Genomic DNA, 25604 nt, shown 5'->3' on the forward strand with positions numbered 1-25604 from the left:
ACAAGAAGTTTTGTAAGGATAACTATATGAAATATTGCAAACTAGAGAAAGATTAGAGATATTAGTTATGAGATTTAAATGTAATAGTGAAAGTAAGAAATGTATATTAAGTGATTAGATTGGAAAATTTTAAGGTGTGACTGATGGAAGTAAAAAAAAAGTATGTTTACTTATTGTTGAAAATGATAGGTTAAAAAACTATATATATATATATATATATATATATATATATATATATATATATATGGAATAAACAACATAGAATGAATGGCACTGCTTTTTACTTTTTATTTTAAAATTGGAAGCAATGAGTCTCTCCCCCCCACCATTCATTCTAATCTGAGTGTATTATGAACTGCTTCTCCTTTAAATTGAGCAAGGAATTTATTTTTTAAAAAAACAAATAAATAAGTTGGTTATATTATTTGAGTTTGCAATTCCTCCATGTGTTCAATGGGGGGAAAGGGAGAAATCACCACCACACATTATTGCCACAACCACACATTCCACAATGCTGTGGGTCTGCTGGCTCTTTCCCCACAAAACTATCCTGCAATATAACTGCTGCTGGAAGGAAACTCTGTTGCTGCAAACTGACAATTTGGTGTTGTTTCACAGCACCAGTCCTGGTATTTTATTATGGAGGTGTCTCTTTCAGGCAGGCATATTCCAGTTGGAACATTTAATAGGTTCTATGGGGAATATTTTTTATGAAGGGCAATGTGCAAAATATATTTAGTCCTTGGAAATATTAATCCTCCATTTTGACCTAAATGTGAACAGCAGAAATTGAACAACACCAATTAAAGGGATTATCTGAAACCTACTAGGAATGTGTTGGCTCACATCACATGGCACTTCTAAAACCTCCACTCAAAATAAGGCAGGCAATAGATGTTTGTCAATAATCAAAAAGAGGCTGTTTGCCCAATGAACGTAATCAACAGAACCTTTAAAAGCAAGGTAAAAGCTTGGTTAATAGAACTCTTAAAGCAGCCCTTTTTGAAAGGCAGAACTCCCTGTTCAGCGTGCAGAGGTGAGCTATTAACTGTGGAAAATGTTACTTCATGTAATAAAGACCACATCAAAAAGACTCATCCGGGAATTCAAATTTACAACTTGTATCAATTTCATCAGCTATAAAACTTCATCTCATTTCTAAATTTCTCGCCAACTTCATAAACCATGTTTTATTATTATTTTCTGACTCTCTTAACTTAATAAAAAACCCTTCTTCTGGTCCTTCAAGACTGAAGATACATTTCAAGGTGAGCTCTTTAAAAGATATTGCATGCTGCTCAGGATCCTGAGTTCTGAAACATACACAAGAGGGCAAAAATCAGAAATTTTGGTAGGCCTTTCTAAAATTGTCTGCATTTTATCTTCAACTGCCCCTTAGAACAAATATGGATGGATGGATGGATGGATGGATGGATGGATGGATGGATGGATACACACACACACACACACACACACACACATGTGCGTTACTCCATAGTGATTGATTATGAATACGGCTTTCTTCTCCCACATTATGACCCACTGTCTTATTAATTAATCATTAATCATTTTATATTTATTTAAGAGTTTATGTGCCACCTCTCAGGATGAAGACCTCCACAGATGGCTTTCGAAAACAGATTCCAATATAAAAATATAAAATACACATCCAAACTAAAAATATGAGCCAAACTATAGTTAAGCATGAATGTGCAAGTGTGCCGATAAAGTAACAACAACAACCACCACCACCACTTCTCTCTGGTTCTTCTTCTGCTGTGCTATCTGGAGCTAAGCCATGGTCTGGCTAAGTTTCACACTCAAATCTGGGCTCATGGATTGACCACTCCAAACAAACCACAAGTGCTAAGCCATGAGCAAACCTCAACTCCAAATTGAGGTTTACCTGGAGTGAAGCAAACTATGAGCCCAGGTTCTGAGGTACCACTAAGTCAAGCCCTGGCTTAGCACTGGGTAGTACAGGAGGAGGAGGACCAGCTGTGGAGAAATGTGTATGTTGTTTCCATTTCAAGTGCCCTGATGTTACCTGGGAAGCACTTACTGTTACTGCAAAGAGTACAAAAGGACTACAGTGGTACCTTGGGTTACAAGCACCTCAGGTTACAAACACTTCAGGTTACAAACTCTGCTAACCCGGAAATAGTACCTTGGGTTAAGAACTTTGCCCCAGGATGAGAACCAAAATTGCGCGGCAGCAGCAGGAGGCCCCATTAGCTAAAGTGGTACCTCATGTTAAGAACGGTTTCAGGTTAAGAACAGACCTCTGGAACGAATTAAGTTCGTAACCCAAGGAACCACTGTATTAGTTCACTAAAGAAGTCTGGTAGCTTTCTCTGTAACTTATTACATTATATAAGCTGGATGGTGCCCCCGCTGGCTAGTGGACCCTGCAGCCATAATACTGTGTTAATTTGCCCCTTCTAGAATCTTCAGTCTATGAGATGGTTAATACAAATGCAGAACAGTTTCCATATGGCAAGTGGTTCCCAACTGGGGCAAGATGAGATGACAGATGGTTAAAGCCTTTGGTGGGAATCTAATGTGAAATGTGTATGCCCATACAACTGAGGCAATGAGCAAATAATAGGGAATGGAAGCCTTGAGCAACTTGCTTTCAAAAGCATCATTTGCTTGCTAATCTCACTACTCAAGACTGCTATTCCAGAATGTTTTCCATACTGGGGGGGGGGGGGAGAGAGAGATGCCTGTATTAGTTTTAAGTTCATATAGCAATAAAAAAAAATGAAAAGGTGATTCTACCTCAAGCTCTTTAGCATATTTTGTTACTTTCCAATGCAATGGAATTACACTCATTGTCAAATGGCTCAATAAATTCTTTATGCAAAGGTACTCGATGGTTCATAAGCACAGAGTGTATTATTCTGTGCTGCATCTTTTCTGAGACTTTGAGATGCGATCCTCTGAACAGATATGCAGCAAATCCGGTGGCCCTTTAAGGAAAGCAAACACCTGTTGAAAATACAGCTATTGGTTTTAATTCTATGGTAGTCAGATCTTTGTTTGCTGACAGGTTTTGGACTTGCTGCAGTAGCTTTCCAGTGGGACACAGAATGGTATCTGCACACAGGTCTGGTTTTAAAGAAACAAAACAGCAAAGCATGACTGTGAACACCAAAGGGAGTAAAACTTGACAGGGGTGAGCAGAGGTGTCACCGTTCTTAGGACACTGTGTCCATAACAGTACTTGACAGCCTTGCAAACAGAAGTCTTGAGAGCCCAGCAATCTTTTCAAACTAGAATTCCACCTAGTCTTCTGCCAGTTGTCCTCTACTGAGATAAGTAAGAAATAACCTTTAAATAAAGGCCTTGTATCTCAGTGTCAAAGGGACCCGGAGCCAGAGGATAAACAATACAGGTGCTGGGCAAAACAGAGAGATGCGTACGTCTGAGATGGATGGGAAGAGGCTGAAAACATAGGAGCTGAGTGGGCTTTCTGAATGAAGTTTATAAATTACAAGGCACAGAAGAACTTGTACATTGCAAAGGCAGTTATGGTTTTAATCAAGTTTGAGAATGAAAAGGACAGATACAAAAGGGCTTGCTTCCCTAACGTCCACATGGATGCAAAGGAGAAACTCTTTAAATCAAGGATGGCTAACCTGTGGCCCTCCAGATGTACTACAATTGCCATCAGCCCACCCAGCATGGCCGAGAGTCAGGGGTGAGATGAGTTGTAGTCCAACAACATCTGGAGAACTATGTGCAGCCAAGGGCAGAAATCCAAACATCTCAAGATTCCCAGAAAAGGCAAAGCACTGTTTACAAAACTTTCAACTTATAAATTAACTGTAGAAGGTTCCCAACTGTTGAACTGGTGCTGAGGACAAGACAATTAGCAGTAAAGCATGAACTGATCCAACCAATATGCTTGAGAAATTGAACAATATCACCAGGTCAGAGAAGTCCAGAATGGACCATGCAACAGGACTCTGGTACTGCCATGCAGCAGGTGAAGCAACCTGCTTCAGGAAGCAACACTGGCAGGGTGAGACTAGGTGCTTGTGGGAATTAGTGTCTGAATCTGGTGCAGCAAGACTTTTTAAAGGTATAATTCTGACATTGCCATCCAATATAATCAGACTGCCCCCTATGTAAGAAAGGGGGCAATAAACCCTTTCCAATTAGTCCTGAAACTATAAAGCATCCTAAGAAACTCCTCACACGGTCTGACTGTGAACTTTCTATAGCATCTGGTTGACCACTATGTAAAAAAGGATTGCTGGACTGGATATACCAGTGGTGCAATCTAGCAGAACCCCTCTTATGTTTACATGTTCACTTTAGCAATGAGGACTAGACAATTCTTGAAAAAGGATTGCCTGCATTTCACTTATTTCTGTAGTTGGGACTTTGAATGCAAGTCTGCAATATCGGTTATGTATTTTGGTGAGCTGTTTGTTTCATGGCTATGCATCTGGACACCTCTTCAGATACTGTAACCTGATTTTGCATGATGGTTCCTGAGATCAGAGAGCAGGTTTTTTTGTATGTATGTTTGGATACGATTGTATGAATCAAGATGGCGGAATGAACATTTCAAAACGGCACTGATTTTTTTGGTTTCTTAGAATTCTCAAACCATGGCCAATATGAGACTGCTGGTTTACAAAATTGTGAAAGATGCACACAAGGACACAAATCTAGACATTAATTCAAATGCAGAACCATGCTCTGCTGCTATCAGGGCTACAAAAGACTACTTCGTGATAAAGGATGGGGATGCCTCTTTTCTTCCTTGACACCATCGCTTATTTTAAAAGACAATCATTTTCATAGATGCATGTGAAACACGTATTCACAGTAAGGCCATATGTGCATCATTAAAGGTCTTCAGAACATAACTGACTCCCACTTTAAGGCCATTTGAAGTACCTAAGTGGGATAAAATGAAAGAAAATAAAAGTGGGATGTTAAGAAATCTCTGGACTGTCTATTATAGATCAACATGAAGAACAGGCAATGTACATTTTCCAATAATTATTTCAATTTCCTCGTGATTAATGGTGCCTTAAGTTCAATGAAATCACCCTTGATGCCTGTTTGTTTGAATAAAACTTTAACTTAGATAATAGATAGAAAGTATTTTGCATGGTTTAATAAGAATAATGTAAGATAATAAGGATAAAATAAGATATGGAGATATGCAGACAGAGAGATGTTTCTCAATGTTTGCTGGGAGACCCACCCTGTCACATGTATTTTCTGGTGAATCTTATATGTGTACACTCTACTCTGTACACTTACATGTAAGATTAAAAAGGAGAGGAATCCAGGTGATTAATTAGCTAAGAATCTCTGGTATTAAATATGGAGCTCAATTAATTCAATAAACAACTGAAAGCAATTCTTTTTCAAATATGTTTCCCTGAATCCTTTGCTCTTGGAAGATCCATGAAATGAATGTCAACATTATTGACTGGGAATGGGACTTTTGGCAGACGTAGTGCTCTTGCTGACTTTTGGAAAAAGGTTCTTGTTTTTCTAAACAGGACAATGAGAATTAATTTGCCAAGGGATCCAATTATACTACTGTTTGCTTATCTTAAGAATGCTGTTTCTAAGGAACAACAGGAACTGACAGTAAATTTACTGATAGCAGCAAACATTTTAACTGCACAATATTGGAAGAACAATAAGACACAAGGAATTAATAAATGGCTTTACAAGATATGGGATGTTGCCAAAACGATGAAGCTGACTTATTGTATAAAGGTTTTTACGAATGCAGGCAAACCTGGACCATTTCCAAGAAAGATGGAAGCCATTTATTGCATTTTAGGACTCTTAACAGAATGCTAATGTGTTTTAATTCCCCCCACCGTGTTGCAATTTTTGGCTTTTGTACCGAAATTGCCTTGTATTTACCCTCACTTTTTTCCAGAAGTAATAAATAATGAAGCAGCAGCACCTGGAAGAAATCAGTGCCTGTTTACTTTCTTTGCAGTGTGCTTATTTTCATTTTGCCTGCCTTGAAATGGGAATTGCAGTAGCTTTGAAACAGGGCCTGGAAGGCTATATCATTCCACTGCTTCTCCTTGATACCCTCTTAAGTGTCATTCACTAAAATAATAGCATGGGAGATTCGTGCTTCAAAAGCAAACAAAGGACCAAACCAGGCAAGACATTTGTCATGTTGTTTGCTCCTGCACTGCTGGTTTCAAATTAAATAAACAGCTGGTATAGAGTGGGCCTGGCTGGATCAGGACTGTGGTGTAGAAAGAAGGGACATTAAACCCTTTGCCTTCAGCACAATCTTGATCTGAATCCTCTTCCCCATGCTACTTGCGTTGTCTGCTCACCTTTTATCCAGTGGGTGGCGCTGTGGCCAGGCAGCCGGGCCTCAATAGTTTTCCGGCTTAAGGGTGGAGGTATGCTGCCTCCCCCTATGTGAAGGCCGGTAGCGTCATCTGTGCTGGGGGACAGCCCCAGCCAATCAGCTGGCAGGGTGTGTGTGGCTGTGGGTAATTTAATTGTGGTGCAGCCAGCCGGTACCCTCTTCTTGCCTCTTCAACGAATCACCCTACCCACCCGGTTTTCATGCTTTGCTCTGAAATGACCTTGCTATGGCAATTGTTGGCCGCCATCTTGTTGGTGTAGGGTAGGAATTTTTTCCACTTGGCAAATTGGCACTGGCCATTTAGTTTTCGCCTAACTAGTAGCAATCGTCACAACTTTTGTGAGCTTAGGCATTGGATAAGCCTTTGTTTGGTGGGAGGGGAGGTTGTTGCCTCGCCTGCCTCGCCTGCCCCTCCCCAGTAAGGGTTAAAGCCCGGACGTGGGCTAGGGCCATGTCACAGCCCCTACGGGGACCCCTTGGGGTGCCCCTATTAGATGTAAGTCATAGGGCACCATATTGGTGGTTTGTCCTTCCAAGGACTCCCTGCAGACGTGCAGGAGTCAAGATATAGCCTGGCTTCACCCCAATGCCTAAGCCAAACTGCTCACATCTGTAAATAATTATTATTATTATTATTTATTATTTGTACCCCAGCCACTCTGGGCAGCTTCCAACAAAAATTAAAAATACATCAAAATGTCACACATTAAAAACTTCCCTGAACAGAGCTGCCTTCAGATGTTTTCTAAATGTCTGGTAGTTGTTTATCTCTTTGACATCTGATGGGAGGGCATTCCACAGGGCGGGCGCCACTACCGAGAAGGCCCTCTGCCTGGTTCCCTGTAGCTTTGCTTCTTGCAGTGAGGGAACAGCCAGAAGGTCCTCAGCGTCCAGGCAGAACGATGGGGGTGGAGACACTCCTTCAGGTATACTGGGCTGAGGCCATTTAGGGCTTTAAAGGTCAACACCAACACTTAGAATTAAAGTTGTGGCCTATTTGAACCCATGATACTCCATGTCAGTGTGTTTTATTGTTCTCCTGAGAACTTTGTGGCTCAGGTGCCTTGGCACGCAATGGCACCCACTTTCTTCCCATTCCTATTTGCAGGCTTTGAGACAATCCCGATCAAGCCCTTCTTCCCAGCACAAACTAAAAAATGAAACATAAATCAACCAACAATTGAAAGGCAAAGTACAAAGCTCATGTGTAATTTGGCCCTAAGAAGACCTTCTAGCACACTACTGCCAGACTATCATACTGTTATAACACTAAGGCTCTCTACCGCTTTGGCAGGCAGACCTTCCAAGAAGGGTAAACATACGCTGCATTGCTGACATGCCATGAATGAACTCAAAAATGATTGGATTGCATTAGCAAAAGTATAGATCCCACTTTCTTAAAAGGCTTCGGAACCACTCAAACAATTTTCACCAACAAGTTATCATTTGAAAGCTCTTTGCAGAAATGCATCCCTGTGCTTTTCACTTTAGCAAACCTCACTCCTGAGCTTACGAATGTGCATTTAAAGATTATCTCATTGCCCCCCAAGGCACCCCAAAATGTGAGGCTCGCTGTGAGATGTGCAGCTGGCTGTCACAATCAATGGCAATCAAGGAGTCTGACACTGAGATGGGTGCCTCCATTACAGGAATAACAAATCCAATGCTGGAAGTGGAGGGTGCGCTGCCACAGTGCCCAGACGAACTGAAAGGATCGATGAAAGTTTTGTCTTATAAAGATTCATTGCTCTGGGTGTGGGTGTGTCTCGGGTCTCATTCCACATCAGTGTTGCTTCATACTTTAGAATCAGGATGGATCCAGGTTTTTGTGGGCCCCTGGGTTAGAAATGTACAGTTTACCTCAGCTTCCACTTCTCTCTCTCTCTCTCCCCCCCCCCCCCGAGACAGGCTGGCTGACTGACTGACTGACTGACTACCACTGACTACCAAAAATCAGGAAGGTAAGCAGCAGCTAATGCTACAGAGCAGTGGATAGGAAGGTGCCAGCTCTGTCACCACAGTGACAGCTGAGTTATCCCTGGCAGCTGTAAAGTAGGATGACAACAGCAAACACTGACTCCATTGCCCTGGTGATGTAGGATTGCTTCCATGTGCCAGAGGGGGTAGCAGGGTAATGTTCCAGCACATTCACAAGACCTTACCATCTTGCAAGGCTAGGGGTGGAGGGAGAGGTGGAAATTAGCTAAAGGCTGTTGGACTTGTAGAAGTCAGTTGGCCCATAACCTCCTAGACTTGGGCCCAACCATCTGTTGTATGTTGATACTACACTACACTTCCACCAGCACATTATGCACAGCTCCAGCAGAGTCTTCCAGCACAACATCAGTTTTCCTGCTTTCCAGTAGTCATCCTTCTGCAGAGTTCTCTGTTCAGAAAACTCCTCTCCCACTCAGTTCAGTTTAGAATATAAACACACTAGCATAAACACGCTAGCTACATCAACTTGAAAAGATGCTGGTACATCACGAACTGTTCTGCTATAATAAAGTTATTCTAGTCTTAGCAGTAAACCTTGTAAAGATACAAGTTATCACAACGTACAGTGATAATGTATGAGAATTTGTATTCCATTTTCAGAATTGGAGGAAATGGTTGTGACATGTGTCACCCATGAGGTTCATTCGCACCTTTGCTCCTGCCACAGCGTGGTGGCCTCCACACAGTAATGCTAAGGGCAGGTGTAGTTTTCTGCAAGCCACTGGGATATGTCAGTAACAAGTAGCTCTGAACCCTGTGAGCAGGAAAAGCTATTTTAAAACATGATAATCATACCGACATATGATTTATCTCTGCATGGAAAGATGTTGGTTCTATGCAACGCTTGCTGAGGTGTTTCAGGGGTGTGCTAAGAAATCAATACACACCAAGTTCCTTGCACACCATTAGCTTTCATGCAAGTGCTTCCATGTGTGGCTCCAGCAGCAGAAAATCTGTATGAGCATGACTGTCATGACAAGGGGAGTGGTGATGATCTGTCCTATGTGATCAGGCAGGGCCCACTGCCCTACAAGACACAAATCCTCCCTCCTTCCTCACCAGTTCTGATCCAAGATTTCTTGTTCGTCTAATTGCACATGCCAAGCAGATTCTGCTAGGGCCAGCTCCTGTTTATACTTTTTCAATACAGTGTATGAAAAAACAGTCTGGGTACTACATTCACCCAAAACAGGGTTGAAAGATTACTGAGACTTGAGCATTTCAATCATAGTTGCTGCGCTGGCTCCCAGTTAATTTCCAAGCCAAATTTAAAATTCCAAGTTTAACCTTTAAAGCCCATAACAGCTTGGGATCAGGTTACCCTAAAGATTGCCTTATTCCATATACGCAGACCTTCAGATCTACTTCAGAAACCCTGCTCCACATGCCCCCACCAAATAGAGTCAGGCCTTCTTCATAGTGACACCCTAGTAATGGAATAGCATCCTCAGATAATATCACCTGGTGGCAGCTCTATGTTCCCTTTTCTTTTCTTTTTTCACCAGCTGAAAAACTTTTCACCCAAGCCTTTTAAGCATCTTTTAATTTGAGCTCCAAACTGGCTTCATTTTCCTACTGCTAAAGAGAAATGTTTTTTTAAGCCTGCATTTTACTATTTTTGGTGATGCATTTAATCATGTCGCATCTCAATATTTAATTTATTGCTCTGTAAGCTAGCCAGGCAACATATGCTGATGGGTGTCCATGCATATCTGGTAAGTAAACCGGGTCACAGACTTTTCAAGAGCTGTACCTAAAAGTCATTTAGAGATAGTGAGCTTAGCTGCAAGGGCCGAAATCAGGGCTGTAAATCTACAAGTAGTTGTGACAGGAAAGAACAAGGGCAGGGAAGAATGCCAAGCCCAACAAGCACCTCAGAAATATCTAACCTCAACACTCAGGTGCAATATTCTATTTATATATATTTTTTCCACTGAGTTCTCTGTTTGCTAAGGGATGAAGAGGTGAGCAATTTTCACCAGTCCAAATCCTCTGTGGTGATTTTAGTCTACTGAACAAAAGCAATTATCCTTGCATCAACAGGACCCTAGTGAGAATGATAATGAGACATTTTAGTCCCTGCAGCTAAGCATTTCAAGAGAGGGGCTTGGCCAAGCGCAGGACTCTAATAATCAAAGAAGTCTGTCCCTGGCTTCTGATCCTATGAAAGGCTGGAGATTTTAGTCACAGCAATTCCTTTCATTTCTCTTCCAGGATTCCAGCTGAATCTAAGCTAGACTGTAATACAGGCATAGCTGAGACGTGTGCCACTCAGCGACTTAGAATTAAAGACGCTGTCATTAGGCTTGCAGCTTTTTTGGTGGGTTTCATAAATAGATGTGCATTAGTCATTTGCTCAACAATGGAGCAGTGCTGGGATTATGTGAATTCATGGAGGATAAGGCTACCATTGGCTACTAGTCATTATGGCTATATGCTGGGAGACAACAGCATGGGAAAGCTATTGCCCTCCAGGTCCTGCTTGTAGGCATCCCAGAAGCCTCCAACTGGACTCTGTGGGAAAGATGAAGTTGAACTTTGGCCTGATCCAGCGGGGCTCTTTTCATGTTCTTAACTGCTTCTGCTGACAGGCATCATGCATTGGCAGTTCTATAAAGTGATATACAAGCATGGTCTGAGATGGCTGATCTGTACATGTAAAGTGTTTTTGTTGTAGCCACAGAGTGATAAGCATGTACTCACCTGTTGTCCCACACAGGTGTGATGCAAGATGAACCCATGGCTAACTGAACCCAAGGAAGATGATGGTATATGCAAGATTACACTAGGAGGCGGGGCCAGAACAGAGGACTTAACTAAGCTGCTCGTGAATATATCTTCCAGGCTTTCATATCTACCAGAAGCACATAGTAGAAACATTAGGCTCTACTAAATCTGATTTGTCCTGAGAAGGACTCAGAGGTAGAGCACAGCCCAGTGGTAGAGCATCTGCTTTGCATGCAAAAGATCCCAGGTTCTAGGTGCATTTTGCAACAGGGCATTTCATTAGCGCAAGCAGTTTCTGAGCTCTGGACACAGTTCTGCGCCTAAGATTTCAGAATAAAACTGCAGAGTGGAAGGAAAGGAGGACCTTTTTCTGCCTCCCCACTTCCAGCCAGCTACTCTCTGAAGACTGGAGAAGAGACCCTCTTAAGATTATTAGGGGGGGTGGGCAGGGGGGAGGGCATGTGAAAAACGAAAGTAAGATTTTAGCTGCAGTTCTTTCATTTTCAGCTTTGTAGTCTTAAAAAAGAGTGTGCCTAGACATTCCGTTGTGGTGCCCATAACCTAGGTTTAAGCTGCCATTTAGCTCCTAGGCTTCATATCTCAGTTTCTAACGCTGGTGCTCAGACATAGAGCTTCAAATCAGGGACAGGCTTCCTCAATCTTGGCCCTCCGGATGTTTTTGGCCTACAACTCCTATAATCCCTAGCTAGCAGGACCAGTGGTCAGGGATTATGGGAATTGTAGTCTCAAAACATCTGGAGGGCCTAGGTTGAGGAAGCCTGGCCTGGAAAGAGGAGGAAAGTGTGGATAAGCCCCTAGTTGGAGCAAATTGTCTGCTTGGAGCTGTCCAAGGTGCTGAAACTCCAGCCATATTTGTTACCTTGATGGAATGACTGACTACAGCTGGCTCACACCCGCCCGCCCCCAAAACTCCTCTTCTTCTGTGGGCTTCTGCACATGATGAGGACAAGACAAGGAAGACTTATGTACTCGGATTCTCCTGATGTCATGAATAATGTTGTGAATATGTTAGGTCAGGGCCAAAGAACAGTTACATGTAATTCTGTGTTTCTTTCTGAACGTGAAAACATCCTTAGATGCTGCCATCAGAAGGAGGAGGAGGAGGAGGAGTGCCTTAACCCTTTCCTTTCTTGCCATTTGCCCCCTCCAGCTGCTTTCCCACTCAGCCCTAAACGACCTCGGTCCAGTATATCTGAAGGAGCGTCTCCTCCCCCATCGTTCTGCCCGGACACTGAGGTCCAGCTCCGAGGGCCTTCTGGCGCTTCCCTCACTGCAAGAGGCAAAGTTACAGGGAACCAGGCAGAGGGCCTTCTCGGTAGTGGCGCCCGCCCTGTGGAACGCCCTCCCATCAGATGTCAAAGCGATAAACATCTACCTGACATTCAGAAGACATCTGAAGGCAGCCCTGTTCAGGGAAGTTTTTAATATGTGACATTTTAGTGTATCTTTCATCTTTGTTGGAAGCCGCCCAGAGTGGCTGGGGAAATCCAGCCAGATGGGCGGGGTACAAATAATAAATTATTATTATTATTATTATTATTATTATTATTATTATTATTATTATTATCGTTGATCTCCTTCCTCTCTCACAGACAGAGGGGTTTTTTCAGAAAACAAAAAGCAGAAAGGGAAATGGTTGGGCTCTGACTCCCCATGTGAGCTGCCACTACTCTTCTACTACTGATGGCAGCCTGAAAGACTGCTTTTCTTTTTAAAGCCAAGAGAGAGAAAGAAATGATGGCATAACTAGACGGTCCTCACCCTACATTCACCTAGATAAAGGCAGAAGCAACTTTGGAATTTCAATGGGAATTATTCAGAGTTTTTCACTCCTGTAGTTGGTGCACAAAGACACACCTGTGTTCATAAATGTGCAAGGATATGCAGCGATATGTACTGTTCTTTTAAGTTGACATCTTGACTCATTCTTCACCTATCGTCTGATTACCATGTGACCCAAAATAAGAGGCAAAGAATTGCTGAACGTGTACAGTATGAGTCAGAAGATTTGACTCAAGTCATGTTGGATGATCTCAAGTAACAGAAAAATCTCTGTAGGAGCTCATGAAAAGCTTGGTTTAGTGGGGAACCAGATGATAAATTTGATTCTGTCTGAAAAATATGTATGAATAATTTGATTGCAAGTAACAGCAAGTATATGCTACTGGGTCTTGAATTACCCATGAACATTCACAACACAATGTGGCTCTAAAACTAGAACAAGAAGTAAATGTTCCTTGAAATGTAGTGCTAAAGATTTATGAAAATTGGGCTGAAGCCCCTACTTGATTGTAACTGGAAAAGCCTCGTGCCGTTTTACAAGCTGGCTGGTACATCCTGACCTGGGATATTGTCTTCCACTCCAGCCACTGTCTAAAAGATGGAATATGCAGCAGCACAAAAACAAGCCCAGAGAGAGGCATAACAGTAAAGAAAAATCTTCTGTAAAATCACAGTGAAAAGTTTAGAGAGAACAGGAATGAATGGAAATGAGGAACCGCATGATGCAAAGCAGAAAGGATGTCCCATGGTAGGAAGCCAGAAGTATCCATGGACCCCTAAATGCCACATACTTAAAGCTGGAAAGTAAATTGTTTTTCCTGTCACTAGGTATGCAAGGACGCATCTAAAAAGCACTTATTTGAGGAATAGTGTGTGCTCTTTTGCAGCTGCTGGACTATAAAAAAGAAAGAAAGTCAGAATAGTTTTTCTCAGTTGTGGCCTAGTAACCCTGACCTCACTTCCAAACTCCCAACACCCTCATTTTAGCTATATGTTGCAGTCTACCTGACTTCATAATGTCAGAAATAACACCTAGATGTAATTCAGATATTAAACACTGTATGTGTGATGCTAGTTAACAGACAACTGAAGCAGGAGTTACTCCCTATTCATTCGGCATTCAGTTTTGCATTGAGGAGGTGGGGGAGCAAAATAAATTTAATACTCTCTCTTTTCTCTACCTCTGCAAAATCCTTGAAAGGAAGCCACCTGCTTATTAGGGGTATGATTGTCAAAGAAGATAAACAAATTACTGTCATTATCTGAAACTGTTCCTCATCCCCTCCCTTCACACTTTTTTTAGCTCTCCACCTGTCTTCAAAGTAGCACACATATTAAGAATGACACAATGCTCACTGAAGAAAAATTATTTTGGTTCTCGGGAATGGAGTTGGCTGCAGAACTTCATACAGATTTTTGCTGGCAGTGTACCAAGGTTCCCCCATTGTTCTTCCTCTTCCAAGGAGGATTCAAAATAAGGATGGACATGCTATGTATTAAATAAGGGCAGGTAGGGCAAATATGCAGGCTTTCAAGTTTCGCAGAGCTCTTCTTCAGGTGTAAAATGCTTGAAAGCTCACATGCTCCTCCCTGTTGGTAGGGATGCTAAACCATGGTTTAGTGTGAGCTGCACCAACAGGAATGGATTGCAGAACTTCAGACTTGTGCACTCCTTGTGACCTTATCCTCCTGTGGCATGGTAGCAAAGAAGAGTCCAGAACCTCTCACTTCTGATTTTGGTTAACCATGGCTTCCCATGTCATCCAGTCTGAAGCATTAACTATGGTTAGTTTAAAACCATCCTATTTCAATCTCTGATTTCTGAAGCTGGTTTGTTTGAATTAACCATAGTTAATGTTAAATACAGTTCCAAGTCTGGATGGCACAGCAAATGGCAATTAATCAAAAGCTGGCTGGGGTTGATGGGAGTTGGAATTCAACAACATCTGGAAGGAACCCATGTTGGCCTTAGAGTTTTTGTTATTTTAAGCACATGTATTCAGAGTTTTAAATACAGAAACCCACATTTAACAAAGACTTATCTGCTCTGAAGAGCTCAGGTTTACACCTAACAACCAACCCATGGTTTTCTTTTCATGAATGTGCCTCCAGCTCAAATATTTTCTCCTCTTCTCTGATTTAACTCATTCCCTTCCCTGGTTTGAACAAACCATAATTATCATTACACTGAAATCAGGCAACTCATGGTTTGCCACCCAAACAATTAAGTTTACATATTTGTTTTGGAAACAAACTACAATTTGTACAGACCATGGTTTATTTCAATTGAGCATAATAAATTATATATTGCCTGACCCAGGGAGGGAATTGAAGTATTCAAGGCGAAGTGCAAGAGGAAGGAGGGAGCATGCAAAAATTGAAGGACACTCCTGAAGGCCATAGTCAGGGCTTGCACAAGACATTTTGCTGCCTGAGCTGAAACAGCAAATGGTGATTCCCCACCTTCATCTAGCGAAGAAGCAAAGTACCCAAGGCTGACCATGTTAATTTAGTGTTTGAGGCAGAAAATTCCACAAAAGTCTCCCCCTGAGGAGTAAAAAGTATCAAAACAACGAATAAATAAATATTTGCTGCCCTTTCACAACATCCCAAATCAGCAGCCTGAGGTGGAGGCTTCCTCACTCTGTCTAACGGTAGGACCAGCACCTTCTTTCCCAGTCATGGTCCTGAAGGTTTTTCAGACAGTTGTAGGGACTGAATCTACGACCTTACATAAACAAACCATGTACTCTGCCATTCTCACTAGCAGACATGCTTTCTGCTACCCTGTGTCTTCGGTGAGTTGGCTGAAACCTGTACAAGCAGCCAAATAAAATATTTATCTGGTATTTCTGCCAAAACCTACAATTGATCTCCCAGCATAATTCACCCAAATAGTATGTGGTTCCTGCCACATTATTTTTTCCAGTAGTTAGTGCCAGGACTCTTGAGTGCTTGAGAGGAGGAGGAGGAGAGGAGAAGAAGAAGAAGAAGAAGAAGAAGAAGAAGAAGAAGAAGAAGAAGAAGAAGAAGAAGAAGAAGGGTAATCTCCAAATAAGGATCTCACAAAGAGGAAATCCAGGTCTCTATATTCTGTTATTAAAAAAACCCACCCACTCCAATATTTTTTAACTAAAGAGTTTTTTCTCATCCAAATTATTAAAAATAGGACAAGAGCACATGAATTCTCATAGTAATTGGGTCACCTGGGGTTTACCGGCTTAGTAGACAAAAGCTATAATTATTTAGCCACATCGAGTTTCACTGTCTGTGCTTCTTAATTGAGCTCAGCTCATTAACCAATTTTAGCTAACAACTGATTAATAAAAAGCCGTGGTAGGCTATAACAAATTATCTTCTTTCATGAGTTTTTCTCCCCCACCTCCATACCCCATTCCCTGTACAGATGATCCTGCATTTGAAAAGAAGGTTGAGGATCCTGCTAACTAAATATTATCAAAATGAAATATTCAGTGGTCCTCTTGTTCAATTATTCAAGGCAAGGATAACAATTTTGTTTATCATTAATCCTTTCTTCAGCTGAACAGATGCTTTTCTCTTTGTGTTTTATTGGCAGGCGCAAATTGACACTAACTGGCATGTTTTCATTATGATGCACAGAGATTTCGCCTCAAGACTCCCATGAATATTATATTACTTTCAGCAAAACAGGCCTTCGGAGCCACGAGAAGCCGAGAGCTACAGGTCTCAGAAGCACTTCAGAAAACCTTCAGCAGTAACCTACCACAGCAGCAGCCAGACGCCACACCTCGTTTCACAAGCATCCGATAACAGCATGCCAAAATATGGTGAACTCAGTGGAGTGAGTCTTTTTCTCCTTTTATTTTTTCTTTCTTTCAAAAGACGGTTGGTCTTTCCAGGGGCTTGTGCACAAACATTATATTCTCCACTCCCATGAGATACACTTTCATGTATTCTCACTTAACATGAATTCTAACTACTGCCAAGATGTAGGTCTGTACCCAGCTTGAGGTAAATGCTGGTACTGCCCCCTCATGCATCAGCCAAGTGGTAAAACAGTATGTACACTGAACCGTCTTGCTAACATTCTGCTGTGGGCGCCATGTTTGGGGAGAGATGAGTGATGTGGTAATTTTTAGGTTCTAATGATAAAAGGTAAAGGGACCCCTGACCATTAGGTCCAGTCGTGACCGACTCTGGGGTTGTGGCGCTCATCTCGCTTTATTGGCCGAGGGAGCCGGCGTACAGCTTCCGGGTCATGTAGCCAGCATGACTAAGCCTTTTCTGGTGAACCAGAGCAGCACACGAAAATGCCCTTTACCTTCCCGTTGGAGTGGTACCTATTTATCTACTTGTACTTGGACGTGCTTTCGAACTTCTAGGTTGGCAGGAGCAGGGACCGAGCAACGGGAGCTCACCCCGTCACGGGGATTCGAACCACCGACCTTCTGATCGGCAAGTCCTAGGCTCTGTGGTTTAACCCACAGCGCCACCCACGTCCCTCATCTAAAGATGACTTAAGCCAAATAAAGAAGAATGGCTACAAAAATTGAGCAAGTACTTGGAACTCACTAGGTTGACTGAAGCCTTAAGGAACAAGTCAAATAAAATAGTTCAGAAGTAATGGGATTGTCTAAATACCTACCTATTGAGTCAAGGTTCAACAACCAATGTTTGGTTGTGTTTAGAATAAACCTGTAAGTGGGAAAATGTCTCCTTATACCAGGATAAGGAATATACTGAAACACAGAGAAATGGTACTAGTTATAGGAAGTGAACCACTGTGAGGTCGACGGAAGTCAAAATCAAAAACCAAAAGTATAATAGAAAGAGATTCACCCCAGAAGGGTCAGTATTCAGGTAGAGAAGTGACCTTCTGGTATGACTATTGTAGTTATCTTGTATTATACTTATGTTTTTTACTGTTTTCATTTGTTCTGTTCTGTTTTTGTTTTTCTTTTCTTTTTTCTTTTTTTTGTTTTTCTTTCTTTGTGTATTCAGTTGAAATGTTTGTATTCTTTGTTTCGTTTGTATTTGCAAAATAATTCAATTTTTTAAAAAAGACTTAAGGTCTTGTCCTACGTCAAAAGGCTCTCAGAGAAGTTCTCTGTGTCGCCACTTCCATCCACAGAGTGAAGCATTGTGGGGTAAGATGGCCCCACTCTAGAGAGCAATAGGAATATTGCCATCATTTCGCTGCAGCAGCCAAAACTGTTTAACAGTTTGCCAATAAACTTTCAACAATATTTGCTACCACACTAATGTGACCATGTACCCACAGCTGAGTTTGGGGCCATCTCACCCCCACATTGCCTTTCTCTGAGTAAAGATGCTATGGTATAACATACCTTCCTTCTTCAGAACAATGAATCGTGGGGTGAGATGGCTCTGCACCATTGGGGAAGAACCACAGGATTGGGTGAGGAGAAGGCAGCAAAAGGGCACCGTTTGGTGGCATGGCATGTCTCAGTTGGCAAAATGTCTTCAGCCAGCTCAGGAGGCCAGAATGGACCCAGCTGCCACCACAGCACTTTCTGTGTGGTGCAGTCTGCATTAATGTGCTAACTAATGTGCTAACTAGTGGGGTGCCACAGGGTTCTGTCTTGGGCCCGGTCTTATTCAACATCTTTATCAATGACTTGGATGATGGACTCAAGGGCATCCTGATCAAATTTGCAGATGACACCAAACTGGGAGGGGTGGCTAACACCCCAGAGGACAGGATCACACTTCAAAACGACCTTGGCTGATTAGAGAACTGGGCCAAAACAAACAAGATGAACTTTAACAGGGAGAAATGTAAAGTATTGCACTTGGGCAAAAAAAATGAGAGGCACAAATACAAGATGGGGGACACCTGGCTTGAGACCAGTACATGTGAAAAGGATCTAGGAGTCTTGGTTGACCACAAACTTGACATGAGCCAACAGTGTGACGCGGCAGCTAAAAAAGCCAATGCAATTCTGGGCTGCATCAATAGGAGTATAGCATCTAGATTAAGGGAAGTAATAGTGCCACTGTATTCTGCTCTGGTCAGACCTCACCTGGAGTACTGTGTCCAGTTCTGGGCACCACAATTCAAGAAGCACACTGACAAACTGGAACGTGTCCAGAGGAGGGCAACCAAAATGGTCAAAGGCCTGGAAACGATGCCTTATGAGGAACGGCTAAGGGAGCTGGGCATGTTTAGCCTGGAGAAGAGGAGGTTAAAGGGTGATATGATAGCCATGTTCAAATATATAAAAGGATGTCATATAGAGGAGGGAGAAAGGTTGTTTTCTGCTGCTCCAGAGAAGCGGACACGGAGCAATGGATCCAAACTACAAGAAAGAAGATTCCACCTAAACATTAGGAAGAACTTCCTGACAGTAAGAGCTGTTCGACAGTGGAATTTCCTGCCAAGGAGTGTGGTAGAGTCTCCTTCTTTGGAGGTCTTTAAGCAGAGGCGTGACAACCATATGTCAGGAGTGCTCTGATGGTGTTTCCTGCTTGGCAGGGGGTTGGACTCGATGGCCCTTGTGGTCTATTCCAACTCTATGATTCTATGATTCTATGATTCTACTACATCAGCATTAGATCCAGGCACAAAATTATAGCTAGTAGTTTTGCGGTAGTGTTAGTGAAAATTGTAAGCAGAACCCCAGGTGTTCTAGAAGCGGAGTATTTATCATACACTCAAGCCATCGTACATGTTGAGTTTTTTGCTTTTGTCAGAAGGATGCTAACCAGTTGGGGGAAAGCATCCATTAAGCAAAAAGATTGAGATCAGAACCGCTATCAAGCTTAAATTCCAGCCATTGGCTGAACATAGACAATATTGTTTGCAGAACAATAGAGAGACATCCCACCACCTACTAGATTATGGCTTTTACAACCAGAAAAATAAGGCTGCTGTTATCCACCCATCTTGAATAAACATATTCCAGGGATGTGGAAACATTCCAACATAGGAGGTGGGGGGGGGGGAATTGGTCTATGTGCTTCCCATAGTTTTCTTACTAAAATGTAAAGATAGAGCAAGAGGACACTTTCCAGATTGATCCAATGTAGAAAAAGAAAAAAGAACGTGAATTTTTCTCAAGTTTTTTTTTTTTAACATGGGGAACGGAGGGGAGCATGGAAGACTCAAGTGTATCATTACACATTGCATTCATAAAGTGGCAATACTTTATAGGAAATTACAAATTAGCTTCTCACCCAAGGATAGGATGATATTTGAATTAACTATCATGCAAATGCAGGGCCTATCTATCAGAACCCACAGTGTTCCCACTTCCAGGAGAATGAAACAGTAATAAATATTGAACAAAGAAAGTTAATCTCGATCCAGTGCTCCTTAATAATTCATAAATATAAAATAAAAAGGCTAGGTCCTTTCATGCTTGTCCAATTTTTCTTTCTATTTCTCATTATGTGTATTCTTGCAAAATTGGCTTGTGCTGAAAGTTGCAATCAGTCATGGCTGGGAGCTACCAAAGTTTACTTGGCAAGCAGGGTAGGGCGCCTAAGTTTATTCCCCTTTGGTGGACTGATGGGTCTTGCCTCAATCAGAAACAGACGTCGCATTCTATAGGGAAATGAAACTTCTTATTTGAAAGGATATAGCACTGCTTGCCCATGGGCAGGATTTGTTTCAAGCCTGCTCAGGTTTATTTCACTGAAAGATGAACACTGTGAGCTTGTAATTATTCAGGTTGTCCAACCATCTCAAGTAGTGATGACCACCAACCTGGGTGGCTTTAAAAGAGGGTTAGGCAACTTCATGAAAGATACAGCTATGTATGGTTACCAACCACCATGGCTATGTTCTACCTCCACTGATGGAGGCAATATGCTTCTGAGTACCAGCTGCCAGAGGGAAGAGAGTTGTCGTGCTCAGGTTCTGTTTTTGGACTTCCCACAGGGTTGGCCACTGCAAAAACAGGATGCTAGTTGAGATGGCCTACTGGCATGCTCCAGCAGGCTCTTCTTATGTTCCTATGCTCTTAACACTATAACCTTCTGATACACTCAGCCTGTAGATTCATCTGCCACAATACCAGTATTGTCAAGATGCTGCCAGCAACTCCCAGGTAGTTGCCCAGGAAAGTATAAAGACAATGAAAAGTTCCTTACAGTCTTTTTTTATTTCAATCTTTACAGAGAGATGCTATATAACCCAGCCTCTTGGATAATGGCGTTGTCCTGAGTGAATCTCCACCCCCTGTCTCTCCCACTTCTTCATTTGTTATTCTCATCCTCTCCTCTACAGGTACTGCTACGTGCCCTCTGTGTTTGAGCTCTTTGGTCTCCTACTTTTAAGGCTTGTTGGGTTCTGGGAGATGCTTTCTAATGACAATGTGTCAGCCAGCTGCTGCTCTGGCTCTCCCATGATTTCACAACTTTCCCCCTCATCTGCCTCCCTCAAACCCCTGTTGTAAATCTATACTGTATTCTTCCTCTCTGGAAGAATGGTGAGGCAGTCTCCACCATTCCTCCTCTGCCCAGTCCCTGACATGTATTCATCCACCAATCCAGGCCTTTTGCACACTTCACACAAACAGCCAGCTATCCTTCCCATATTGGGACATTCACAACCAAGCTATTCAAGTACCCTACCTATGCAGAGCTAAGTAGAGGTGGAACAGATGGACAGAGTAGATGAAAAGGCTACAAGGTCCACACAAACTGGATCTTATTATAACGCATATGCATTTATTACAAACAGCTTTATCCCACTTTCTGGGATGCTGCTGCAGCTATTGACTCCTTATTACATTTTGGCTGTTTTCACCCAACTTCATCCATCTTCTGTCAAAATACACTTAAATGTCATGTGAACTTAGAGCACTGCCCTCACATGTATCCAAGTGCAAAATTTCATTGTATGTACTAAAGAACACTTAACACCCCAACTATTAGCTACCATTTGAGGCTTAAAAATAACTCGGCATTTCAGTTAAAGCGTTCATCTTTTGGGCAGGGGAGAGAACATGAGGATCCAAAGGCTGCCCACATCACCAATGGCATTAAGTATGGCGGAATGATGATGCCCTCACTCAGGCAATGCCAAGTAAAGGAGCCTGAATGGGGTATATATGCACCAAAGCTGGCATTAGCCTGCCATGTCAGTCATGTATAGCAATACTAACTGCACTGTTTCAAGGATGGCTGCGTCAAGGTCATTCTTGCATCAAACTGAGCCTTGTTATCTGAATGTCGGAACAAAAACCCTTTTTCAATCTTTACAGCATTTCATAACACTGCACAGTATGAGTCATCAGGGTCATCTGTAGCCTAGAAAAGCACCTTGGCATTGCTCCTCTTCAATACCAGAGCACAGACTAGCACCATTACATTTGAGTGAATCTTTGTGCCATGCACACACAAGTACCCGGTGAAATAACCTTGCCTCTTCTGTCTTCCTTTCCTCCCCACCCCTCCAAATAAAATGCCATCACAAGCTAAATTCCAGGGATGCATAATAATTGGCATTCTCCCTCCCCCTTCAAATTCTCAAGGATGTTAGGCTGGAAATGGAAACAATATAAATAGCCCAGGCTTGATGTACAATAGCAATTCAGATGCTTTCTTAGATAGGGAATTGTTCGAGATGCCAGCTGTGCTATTTGCTCAAGCGCTGGATGTATCACCTAGAATTTGCAATATGATATCCCCTTGGATTGACTTCACACCCATAGCGGTGCTAAGCAGCTCCCTTTGTATCTTGCTAACTTGGGGGCTGGCCATAAATGAACTGCCCACCACTGGCCAAACACAGAGGGGCTCGTGCTGAGAGTTGTGTGCGACAATGAAAGGAGACCCTCTGGCTGGTGCTTAGATGGCTTGGGGATTACATGCTGAGAAACATGTGCAAAATGAAAACATTCAAGTCCTACTGAAGTTTGCAAGACGTGGGGGTGTTATCATTTCAGGAGGTACTCAGCATCTGGCAGAGTGGGCTTTTTTTAAAATAGCTCTTTCCCCTTTGTTTCAGGCAGAGGGAAAGGAGACTATAATTAAACTGTGGTGGAAGCCATCTCAATTGCTTTACATCAACCTGCTTTGATTCACTGAGGCCTGGCAATGTGCAGACTCTTGGCTGGTTTTTTGAACAAAAAAGTAAACAAAACTGAGGAACGCCGCTTAGCTACTCCAGCTGATTCTCACTATATTAACAAAGAGAAAAGGCAGAGGATACAATCAGATATTGATAAGGAGAGAGGCAAGTAAGTGAACAATGGGGTGGACATACACAATTAAAAAAAGGGGGTCTATTTTTTACAGCACAATTCTGTGCACCTCTACTCAGAAGTCCCACTGTAATGTAAATGGGATTGATTCCCTGGTAAGTGGGTATAGTATTGCATGCACATACAGTTGTACCTTGGTTCCCAAACTTAATCAGTCCTGGAAGTCTGTTCCAAAACCAAAGCGTTCTAAAACCAAGGCATGCTTTCCCATAGAAAGTAATGCAAAATGGATTAATCCATTCCAGGCTTTTAAAAACAACCCCTAAAACAGCAATTTAACATGAATTTTACTATCTAACAAGACCACTGATCCATAAGATGAAAGGAACAATCAATGTACTGTACTATAAAATAAATAAGGCAGTATTGTAGATGATAAAAATTTTAAAAAATCTTTTTTCTTACATGCACTGATGATAGTCATTGTTTGGATGGAGGGCTTTTATCCATTTCTGCAGTCACACAATCAATCAGTCAGTAGCTGAACTGGGTTCCACACAGCCACAAAAAACAAAGTCACAAGCCACAGTCACAAAGTCCCATAAAACGAAGAACAAGTCACAGTCAAAAAAACGAAAAAGCCACACAAACAAAAACACAAAAACCAGCAAAAACAAAAGCTCCAAATATCACCTCTGTGTTGAGTGGGTGCTCGGGACTCAACAGCCGACAGACTCAACAGAAAGCCTCTGATTAGCAGCGTTGGACTCAATTTAGAAATAGAACACACTCAACAGGAAGCGGAACATATTCTGCTTCCAAGGCCAAGTTCACAAACCGGAACACCTACTTCTGGGTTTGCAGCGTTCTATTTCCAAGTTGTTCATAAGCTAAGTTGTTCTAAAACCAAGGTACCACTGTATTTGCATTGTTGAGAATCTCAGGAGTTAGTCATCTCCTTTTATATTCTTGCAAATTTCAGTAGTTTCAACCATGATCAATTTGGGCCTAAGCTATGGTGGCCTTGTGTTGTACTTTACAGAGGACCCTTCTCTAAATGATTTCCTCTGTTTGAAGGGAGAGCAGGGGTCTTGAAGTAGTCCATCAACATTAGCATCTAGGCGAGAGGTTGAGCAGACACATGTCACCTGGCCACAGTCTTTCCTACAGTGTTGAAAAGTGTTGCACTTCTGTGCAAATTGTGTTGTATTCAACTACCTTCTACTCAGAGCACACCCACTGAAATGAAGGAATGATCTTCCTTAGGTCTATTAATTTCAACTGGTCTACTTTGAGTAAGTTGCATAAACCCGTGATTTTAGAATTGGTATCTACACATGTAAGTTAAGAGATGCTAATATTATGCAGAACTGGATATATAAGGCAAAACACACAGGTACCATTCTGCTCATTCATTATGTTAGAAACTAGCTTGTTCCTCTCTTTCAGTGTGCTTTTTTAGTAAATGAATAGAATCAGGCTAGTGGTTGACATTTAAGAAAGCAGATTAGAAATTTGGCAAAAGCTATGGAGATGCATCCATTGTCCACAGAACAAACTCCTTGGTTCAGTTTTAAAGCCTTTTATTTCCCCCTAGTGGGATAATGATTGCTGCCTAATAGTAAACAATTCAAGTAGACATGCTTTTAGTTCAGCTATCATTGGCAAAAAGTGCCCATAAACAAAAGGTAGCAACAGAGTTCATGATAGGAATTTGTTTTGTATTTTTAAAATATAATTTCATCCCTCCTGAATTTGTAAGCATTAAAAGAAAAGCCTACTCTACTATTGCAATACCTATAAGGCCAATAATTATTATATCCATTCTGCGGGGGGCATTGCTGTAGCCAAGAAAATGTGGATTACACAAGTCCTGCACAGAAACCCAGGTGTTATTATACCCATTTTTTTAGTGGGGTGTGGAGCTGCATCATCTAAACCCTGAAGTGTAGTCCAATATTGTTTATCTTGGTGTCGAGTTATTTAGGAAAACACAGGGGCAGTCAAGTAGAATATAACTTCACTGGAGTGCAATTAATTAAAAGCTGGAGATGAAGGAAGCCTGGGGATAAACTGGGAACTCACCTGTAGGTAGAAAAACTTTCTGAGTTGCCAGGTCCATCCACAGATGAAGTCTACATACAGTGGTACCTCGGGTTAAGTACTTAATTCGTTGTGGAGGTCCGTTCTTAACCTGAAACTGTTCTTAACCTGAAGCACCACTTTAGCTAATGGGGCCTCCTGCTGCCGTCGCACCGCCGGAGCACAATTTCTGTTCTTATCCTGAAGCAAAGTTCTTAACCTGAAGCACTATTTCTGGGTTAGCAGAGTGTGTAACCTGAAGCGTATGTAACCCGAGGTACCACGGTACTGAGAAACAATGGAGGGATACTGTAGACCTGGAATATTAATTTCTCAGATGCTACATCTACCCAGGCCCACCTCCAGACTGTCACCAGATCTACCAGAAATGGTAGCTCTGTTCTCTACTGCTATGAATGTATGCATGGTGTATGTTTATTTGGAGTATTTACTCTTTCCCC

At 42.1% G+C, this 25604-nt stretch overlaps 1 protein-coding gene and 1 long non-coding RNA gene across 16 annotated transcripts in view; both read right to left on the reverse strand.

The window, feature by feature from the left end:
* EPHB1 (EPH receptor B1) overlaps nt 1–25604 on the reverse strand; it is a 344460-nt gene that overhangs the window by 284871 nt on the left and 33985 nt on the right. The gene's annotated exons all lie outside the window — the stretch shown is intronic.
* On the reverse strand, nt 1156–3099 carry LOC310708410. The gene is made up of 2 exons (XR_014527009.1): nt 2782–3099; nt 1156–1313 (listed from the first exon to the last, which is right to left on the reverse strand). It is a non-coding gene; the product is annotated as an uncharacterized lncRNA (long non-coding RNA).

The sequence above is a fragment of the Podarcis liolepis genome (assembly GCF_965112155.1).
Source record: "Podarcis liolepis genome assembly, chromosome: 5".
In the NCBI taxonomy this organism is placed as follows: Eukaryota; Metazoa; Chordata; class Lepidosauria; order Squamata; family Lacertidae; genus Podarcis; species Podarcis liolepis.